Source organism: Thalassophryne amazonica, chromosome 4 (assembly GCF_902500255.1).
Source record: "Thalassophryne amazonica chromosome 4, fThaAma1.1, whole genome shotgun sequence".
In the NCBI taxonomy this organism is placed as follows: domain Eukaryota; kingdom Metazoa; phylum Chordata; class Actinopteri; order Batrachoidiformes; family Batrachoididae; genus Thalassophryne; species Thalassophryne amazonica.
This window is the reverse complement of record NC_047106.1, coordinates 33489743-33499248: the sequence shown is the minus strand read 5'-3', so window position 1 is coordinate 33499248 and position 9506 is coordinate 33489743. Positions and strand designations below refer to the sequence as shown.

The 9506-nt window shown below is 39.1% G+C and overlaps 1 long non-coding RNA gene across 1 annotated transcript in view; it reads left to right on the top strand.

Moving 5' to 3' along the window:
• Nucleotides 1-9043, top strand: part of LOC117509628 — a 35672-nt gene extending 26629 nt beyond the window's left edge. Inside the window, exon 3 of the long non-coding RNA XR_004560454.1 lies at nucleotides 8967-9043. This is a non-coding gene — a long non-coding RNA (uncharacterized LOC117509628). The remainder of the gene's footprint in view (nucleotides 1-8966) is intronic.
• Nucleotides 9044-9506: the final 463 nt, after the last annotated feature.

The window sequence follows — 9506 nt, the reverse complement described above, 5'->3', positions numbered from 1 at the left end:
ACAGCTAAATATGTCTGACAGCTAAAAGCTGTGTTGAGTAGTAATTTTCTCTCAAATTCTTGAAAGGGTAGTTGTAAAACAGCTAACTGATCATCTGTAGAGGAATGGTCTATTTGAAGAGTTTCAGTCAGGTTTTAGAATTCATCATAGTACAGAAACAGCATTAGTGAAGGTTACAAATGATCTTCTTATGGCCTCGGACAGTGGACTCATCTCTGTGCTTGTTCTGTTAGACCTCAGTGCTGCTTTTGATACTGTTGACCATAAAATTTTATTAGAGATTAGAGCATGCCATAGGTATTAAAGGCACTGCGCTGCAGTGGTTTGAATCATATTTGTCTAATAGATTACAATTTGTTCATGTAAATGGGGAATCTTCTTCACAGACTAAAGTTAATTATGGAGTTCCACAAGGTTCTGTGCTAGGACCAATTTTATTCACTTTATACATGCTTCCCTTAGGCAGTATTATTAGACGGTATTGCTTAAATTTTCATTGTTACGCAGATGATACCCAGCTTTATCTATCCATGAAGCCAGAGGACACACACCAATTAGCTAAACTGCAGGATTGTCTTACAGACATAAAGACATGGATGACCTCTAATTTCCTGCTTTTAAACTCAGATAAAACTGAAGTTATTGTACTTGGCCCCACAAATCTTAGAAACATGGTGTCTAACCAGATCCTTACTCTGGATGGCATTACCCTGACCTCTAGTAATACTGTGAGAAATCTTGGAGTCATTTTTGATCAGGATATGTCATTCAAAGCGCATATTAAACAAATATGTAGGACTGCTTTTTTGCATTTACGCAATATCTCTAAAATCAGAAAGGTTTTGTCTCAGAGTGATGCTGAAAAACTAATTCATGCATTTATTTCCTCTAGGCTGGACTATTGTAATTCATTATTATCAGGTTGTCCTAAAAGTTCCCTAAAAAGCCTTCAGTTAATTCAAAATGCTGCAGCTAGAGTACTGACGGGGACTAGAAGGAGAGAGCATATCTCACCCATATTGGCCTCTCTTCATTGGCTTCCTGTTAATTCTAGAATAGAATTTAAAATTCTTCTTCTTACTTATAAGGTTTTGAATAATCAGGTCCCATCTTATCTTAGGGACCTCGTAGTACCATATCACCCCAATAGAGCGCTTCGCTCTCAGACTGCAGGCTTACTTGTAGTTCCTAGGGTTTGTAAGAGTAGAATGGGAGGCAGAGCCTTCAGCTTTCAGGCTCCTCTCCTGTGGAACCAGCTCCCAATTCAGATCAGGGAGACAGACACCCTCTCTACTTTTAAGATTAGGCTTAAAACTTTCCTTTTTGCTAAAGCTTATAGTTAGGGCTGGATCAGGTGACCCTGAACCATCCCTTAGTTATGCTGCTATAGACGTAGACTGCTGGGGGGTTCCCATGATGCACTGTTTCTTTCTCTTTTTGCTCTGTATGCACCACTCTGCATTTAATCATTAGTGATCGATCTCTGCTCCCCTCCACAGCATGTCTTTTTCCTGGTTCTCTCCCTCAGCCCCAACCAGTCCCAGCAGAAGACTGCCCCTCCCTGAGCCTGGTTCTGCTGGAGGTTTCTTCCTGTTAAAAGGGAGTTTTTCCTTCCCACTGTAGCCAAGTGCTTGCTCACAGGGGGTCGTTTTGACCGTTGGGGTTTTACATAATTATTGTATGGCCTTGCCTTACAATATAAAGCGCCTTGGGGCAACTGTTTGTTGTGATTTGGCGCTATATAAAAAAATTGATTGATTGATTGAGTAGTATCTTGTGCTTTAACATACTTGACTAAAGAAATACTGAAGTTTTAAGTGTGCTCTAATCTACAGTAGTACATTAGCACTGAGTTGTAACAAACTGCTGAAAGAGGCTTTTATATATATATAGATATAGATAGATATATAGATATAGATATAATATAAAATACACACAGACTAGCGTGTTGCCTGTGGGGATCCACAGGCTCTGTTTGGTAGTGTTTATAAAACAGGTAGCTGTCATTTTTCAAGGGTGGTAATAAATTAAGCAAAGCTTGTATAATGAGTTGGAATGGCGTGTGAATCCAGAATGTTTTTAGAACCTTTGACCGCAACAATTTTTAGAAGAACTCAATCCTTTTATTTCCTGTTAATTTACTGTCGTAATGTATTTCTAAATTGTTTAGGTTCTTGTAATATACATGTTGTTTTAGTTGTACTTCTGTTTTGTCATTTGATTTTTAAAAGGATTTTTAAGTATTCACTTTCTTGTCATCCAGGTATTTACAATTATATTATCTACTTGCATTGAATTTACCAAATTAAATCAGTCACCACACTCGTGCTTTTAATATAAAGATGAATTACCACCCCCCCTGCTGGAATGACATGTGACTCCAGAAAGTAGTTGGCAACATCTATTATTCCATTTTCGCAGCAGTCATACTTGACCTAAATACAGAAGCATACCAAATGGCAAATGTCAGCTGTCCACAGTTTCTCTGTGACTGAAGTGGTACGCATGCAAAGCTGCTGTAAGCAGGTGCTTTTAATTTAACAGACTGTGGCAGAAGACATTAAAAACACTATACATTTCACTAATGGTATCTACATAACATTTAAGTCACTGAGGGTAACAGCAACATGAGACTTAAATAAACTGACTAAACCTATTGAGCTACAAAAAACACAAAGCAATAACACTGTTAAACTAACATAAACCACAATAACATTTAAAACCTCAAAACCATGAACTCCCATGGTGCATTGCAGCCCAATGTCAATTGTTTACTGGTTAACTAAAATTGCTAATTTCTCCAAAAATATTTGTCCTATCAACTTTCTGTTTTCGCAGGCTGTGTGCTACTGTGCAAAGAAAATTTTGAACATTTCAAAATTTCTGTCATGCATAAATTGCCAATTGTTCATGAAAATTGTTCATGCCAATTGCGTGAACTATTCATTACATTGCGCAACTTATATTCGCAAACACTGCATGTCATTGTGTGCAGGGCCTCGCACAGTTTACATTGAGTTTACTCATTGGCACGCAAGATTGCTTGCCAGTGCGGGGATCAAATTCGTGCAAGTGTCAAGGTGACTTTACTGTAAATGGCCACTGGTTTTCTTGCTGTTGCAGCCTACTGTGCACAATGAAGGAGAAGAGACGTGGTGACGTGCGTTGACTGCTTAATTAAACAAAACTCATGGTCTTTTTGTAGATGTTGGTGTCTGAATTGCTGTCTTGTCTCTACCCTAATCACACTTTTTTTTTCTCTTTTTTTTTTTTTGTCTCTTCATCCCGCCACTCACCCTGATCCTCCTACTCGAGATTAAAATAAAAAATCTCTCAATACTGCACTTTGGGACATGAATAGATGTTTCCTACCAGAGCAATTGTTCTAGACAAAACCTATTAAGAGGAACTTGTCAGCCTTTAATGGGGCTTCAATCAACACTTAAAGGACACATGACGCATGTGCTGTTACTGTAGGTTTTCTTCCAACTGAAACAGCTTGTCTGGATAAAAAAAAGATGTAGGTACAAAAAAACCATACAGTGCACAATAAGTTCAAGTGGCTCATGAACACAAGTGCAGTTTGCTCCTTTGTTTTTCTGAGAACTCTTATTTCATCAATCAGATGAAGTGTATGTGTGTTGTGAAAGACCTAATCGGTTGTTCTCTAAAATGTGGTGTGTGGACTTTTTATGCATCACCTCATGCATGCGGATTTTCAGTTATTTAAAGCTCATGCGTCCATCTTCATACATGCTCTTGCATATGTTTAGTCCTATTCTGTCAACATATCTCCAAACTTGGTTAATTTAAAAGGTCAACAACATGAAAAAGGGGGATGATGCTGGCAAAGTGTTCATGTTGATGAGCTTCCTCATTAGATTTGTACTTGTATTTGTGTATATCTCTGCTGCAGTTCAGCCCCCACCCCCACTCATCTTTCAAGGTTGTAGAAGGAAGGCTCTGGCAAGTATATTGATCTGCTGTTGACTTGAAAGCAATTTACCAAGGCCTTGTGATAAGAATTATGAAGGTTGGGTGTGCACGTACAAGCAGGTTTGGAACAACAAACTGGAATGATGGCATACTGCTATCAACCTTGGAAAGAAGTGTCTGTGTGTATTAAGTGACAGAATGGCATGACCATAACATTTTCACACTAAAATAGTGTGTATCCAGTTTAAGAAATACTCTTCTACTCAAGTAAGTGTAGACTGTTCCAAAAACTGTTTGCAGTCAGCTATAAGACAAGTGGGTAGTAACCAGTTTGCAAATTGGCGATTTGAGCACTTAGTAATGTGCTGGTGGGGTGACTTTAGTCCTGTACCAGAATGGGACCCCCCCCAAAAAAAAACAAACCCAAAGACATTTAACCAAACAGTCGCAGTGGCAGTGTTGCATTTTCCTCAATGAGTGCTCAGCTATAGCCACAGATATTCCACTAATCATCTTTTATCATTGCATATGTGTGAAAACATATAACATTGTTTGTGTGGTTTGTCCATGCAACTGGCTTTGTCTTTGTATTTTCTGAAGTATGTGGACGAGTATTTAACTTTGGCCATGTGCACATTTTGGACAAGAAGTTGCATTCCAATGAAGATTCTTCCCATTCTTTTTCCGTTTGCAAAGTTATTCCATGCACGATCCAAGGAACATGTGTTTATTGGCATGGTTTTCATAGTTTTCTTCTGTGTAATTCTTAGTCACACTTAAGGGACTGCATAACAGCAAGATGTAAAGACATTGTGGTTAAAGTTTGGTCAGTCCAAACAACTTTAGTGACAATTCCTCCTGAAGATGTATTGTGGCCTGAACAAGACCTTAATTGGCCACGGCTAATGTTGAGCAAGAAGCATGATGGTAAATGTGACAGACTTCCGTCTCCATGAGAGCATTGTATCACGTTTCATCTTCGTGCCTTTTGAAATCTGTTCTTATTCCAGCAGTATCCCACATCACATCCATCCTTTTGGTGCACTCTATTGTTCTTGTTTATCCCAAATTGAGTTGGTAACAGTGGTTTGTCCGTGGACCCATACGGATATTTACACAGTCTAATTCCTAAGCAGTCAGTCACTACAAAGCTTTGCAACAAACTGAAAGTGACGTAATAACATTTGTAAGATGTTTCCATGTTAGGTTAGATTTAATTTAGTGACGTAAGATCTTGTTCTGTGACTTAGTGAACCACAAAGCTGGCTGTGTTTGATGTGCACTTTGTGCTGTCCTATGTTTGTGCATACACATTCTGTGGAGTCATTTTCAGCCTTTTGCTGACACTGGCTGTAACTGTCCTGGGAATGGTCAGGTCTGTAATAAATCACTCCTCTGGTACGCTGTGTTCTCCACTCTGGCTCTGTGTTCTTGGAGTGTGCATGGCTTCTCTTACTGTGAAGAGAAACAAAATCAGTAAGAGGAAAAAGGTTAAATTATATTTGGAGAGAGAATGCATCTCTGTGGTGGCGGCAGCAGCAACAGCCTCTTTCATTCATCAGACCTATTTAGCTTTTTATGCTTTGTGGAAAAAAAACAAAGTATACATGGATGCTGCATCATGGTGTTTGTGGCATGTTTTAGTCAACTTGCGCTTTGCTGCATTCCTTTATCGGTTTGGTTTGTTGAAAGTATCTTGCATTATACATTTGGAGCCCATTGTAATAAACCATGATGGTGCTTCCCTAAAATACTACAATGCACAGAATTGGGTCTTGATTAAGCTACTGATGTGGGGGTGAGAAAACGGTGTTTGGTTTCATAAATCTGAAGTTTCACTTTAGCATACATGTACATACTGCTGAAAATCAGTTTGCAGAAGCAGTAGGTATGGTCAGCTCTGTTGGTTTAAAAATGGTCCACACATTTCATTCTGTCAAGGTGTACTGCTTTGTGTACACCAACTACATTTTAAAAGTTTTTTTGAAGTTGTTTTTTTTTTTAAATGTATATTATTTGGTCATCAGTCTGTTTTTGAGGGGTGGTTTAATACTATATTGGGTCATTCCTTCTGAAATCACCGTTTTGAAAAAAATCCCAGGTGACCTCTCAGCTTTAGTCTGTCAATTTTATGTTAATCACATTCCAAAGTTAGGATGAAATGCCAAATATTATGTCTGTATTTTGAAAACGTTTGAAGTTACAGCCTTTGGAAATTTTGTGTTTTTTACCAGCTTTGCACGTTAATAATGAGCTCCCTATATGCCTCACAGCTTTGAAAATGCTCATGCCAAGCTAATGTTTGGTGTAGAATTGTGGCAGTTTTGGTGTATCTAAGTGATCTGCCTTCCACAAAGGCCTCAAAGTGGTAGAATACCCAAAATTGTGCATGTCGTTCAAAATCAAAGAAACATACCAGCTATGGCTATATAACTTTTTGTATGATGGTTTGTGATATATTGGAACATATCTACACATTTAAACGATACACCAGATTGTTTTAACAAAATTTATAGTTGTTGAAAAAAGTGTCAAAATATACCGGTTTTCATCACCCCAGATGCCATTGTGGACAGTTGACTATCATATTCATATTTTTACCATATATTCTTGCATATCTCAAGATGATATGCTGCAAACCCTGAGATGGTGCATCCTAAGATGAATCCCATATCTGTAAGAAGAGACCTCCTTTTTTATGCCTGGTACTTGAAATGGAAAAAACAGCCTCTGCTCCTGTGTGTTTTTGGGGGGGGGGGTTTTGTGCGCGTGTGTGATTGTGCTTCTTTTCTCATTCCCACAGATTATGTGGGTGTGTCACACAGTGGAGTCCAACTTGTTGGCATGTCTCAGCCAGCTATAGTAGACATAAACCTCTGACATAAATCACCAAAGTCAAAATCAAGCTGTTTCAGGCTTAAATTTAGCTCATACATGTACAGGCTTGGAGTTGGGGAACATTGAGGATGCTTAACGTGAAACACAACCATATATACCTGTGAAGGGTAATTAAAAAAAAAAAAAAAGTGTACACACGCGAGTTGTGCATACACATACAAACATGAATTATTCATCCGAAGTAGACAAAATGACCAATCTTCATGTCTGTAGCCTACCAGCCACTACCTCTCCCATCTGTAACTTTTTTTTATTATGGCTTAAATAATTTGCTCTTACTAAAATAAGACCAAAAACTAAAATGGCAACACATTTTCCACCTTGAACCCATCAGGTGTAAATAACAAATTTTATATAAACTGTTTTCTGAAAATTTAATATGTTGAACACAGTTGTATCACATTTTACACCACATTACAAGCAGACCGTATTGTTGCACGCCTGGTTTGACTTGATATATCCATCACTGACTGGTCTTTTTGTTTCAACTGTTATTTCCTTTTATGTGATATTTCTTTAAAAAGCCTGAGCTTCTCTTTGTCAAGTTGTATTTCTGTTGTACACCAATAGAAACTTAGCTGTCCTTTGTTACTAAAAAGATATCGGGTGCCTCTTTACAAACTTACTCAGTGAGTACAAATACTGCCCTGGATCTCACCTCTAACATTATATACTCATAATGTATCCCTCTGGATTTGGTGAAAGATCAAGGCCGACACACCGTTCAGAGGTCTTTGTCAAACTGGTTTCAGTGAGTTGGTCACATTGCACATTTGCACGTCGCTGTAGCCCAGAGTTTTCCACAGTCTCTCAGAGCAACGTGGGGTTTGCAGTTTCTAAAGGTTATTGGGTTCATGGTGCTGCTGAGGGCTAGTTTGGCTACAGTCCTGTCCTTGAACTGTGAGAGAATATGCTGCAAGGAAAAAAAAAAAAAAGCCTTTTCAGACACACTGACTGCACATGTTGACATTATCCCGGCTGGGAAAAAACAAGACAACATAAATCCTGAGCTAATCGTAATTATTGCGGAGTAACCAGATAACCAATGGCATTAAAGCTGTGCATCTTAAAGGACTTTCCTGTTTGTAACGTAGTCATGGTGAGGTGTTCTGATGCACATTATTGATTGATACTGATCTGGAGCGCTTCATCCCCTTTTAACATGTAATGCCATTTACTGTGAGGTTTCTAATAAAATGTTTGACATGTTTGTGGAGCAGTCACACTCCCAAGAGTGGAAGTGTCTGAACTGCAAGCAGAATTCTCTCATTCAGGCCTATGTAGCTGCTGTAAAGTGAACTGCCCCACAGGACAAGAGCTGTTTCCTATCAGGCGTTCCAAAGGCCGAGCCATTTAGTTAACAAAGGCTTCTGTATTCAATTATAGCTAAAGCAGGCAGAATGCTAAAACAGTAGGCTGGCCTGTTTGATGCTGTTAGCTCTAATGAAGATGGGGCCTGAACTGGTGTGTTCAGTTTATGCAGTACGCTCTAAACTGGTGTGTTCAGAGATGCATTATCAAAGAAGGTTCCAGTTGGCTTCCTGCTATCCTTCTCTCTTACTTCCAGTTCCTCATCTCTCCCACAACTCATTCCACATGAAATGAGCACAAAAAGGAGTGTGTGTTTGTTTGTTTGTCTGCCAAACACCATTGCCAGAAGTTGGAGCCAGTATGGAGGCGTCTTGAGATGGAGCACTCGTAATGGCTGCTAAAACTATATATATTTAACTACATAAAAGAAGACACCAGTCCTTCAAAGGTTGCTTCCCAAGCCACAGCTGAGTGGACGGGGACGATGCAAAACAGGTCTTGTCCATGGAGAGAGAGATGGGTAGCTTAAATGGGACTCGAACCCTGCTCTGCGTATTGGTAGCCCAACTCCTATCCCACCGAGTCTATTCTTTACTTGAGTGCATAAGATTAAAGTAAAAGAAAAAAGCAGTTTTCCTCTGACAATACAAAGCTCTCTGCCCACCCCAAAAAGTGCTCTTCCCACCAGTTTACATAACTTATTCTAATGTGGATTTTGATCTTTATTCTTTCATTTTGGGTTTGGCTTGCACGTGTCTCATCCTGTCAGTTATCGTCCCCTTTGACCACATTTGGACTTGATGGCTTCATGGACCTAACAGTGAAAACGGCCAGTAGTGAAACATATGAAGATGGTGCAAAATGACTAACAAGCTATTATGACAAAGACAAACTCTTGATTATTCCCTATGTTGCATGTAATTACCATTTCAAAGTAAAGTATCTGGACCAAATTTTATGCCCAGCCCTCCTTTTGACCCCAGTTTTTGTTTGTGGGGTGGCTCTTTTACCTCAATGGAATAATGCTGTGCATGTTTTGTTTTTTTTTCCCATTTCTTCCCTCTGGTCATTGATACAGAATCACATTTTTGCATTGTAGTCTTTGATTACGTTATGTCAGTTTTTGAAGAACTCGTTGCCATACTTTGATGTGTGTGTGGTGTAATTTTCATAAATAACACATCTGAAATGCCAAGTGACCATCTGTTTTAGACCTTACATGATCAGGGATTCGAACTTGACCCAGTACCTGCCATTGTTGCAGCTTGTCTCCTGTACTTTGGTTTCCTCCCATAAGACAAAAATATGATTAGGCTGCTTGATGATTCCCAAATGTAAGCAGTTGTGGGCACAGTTCCGCT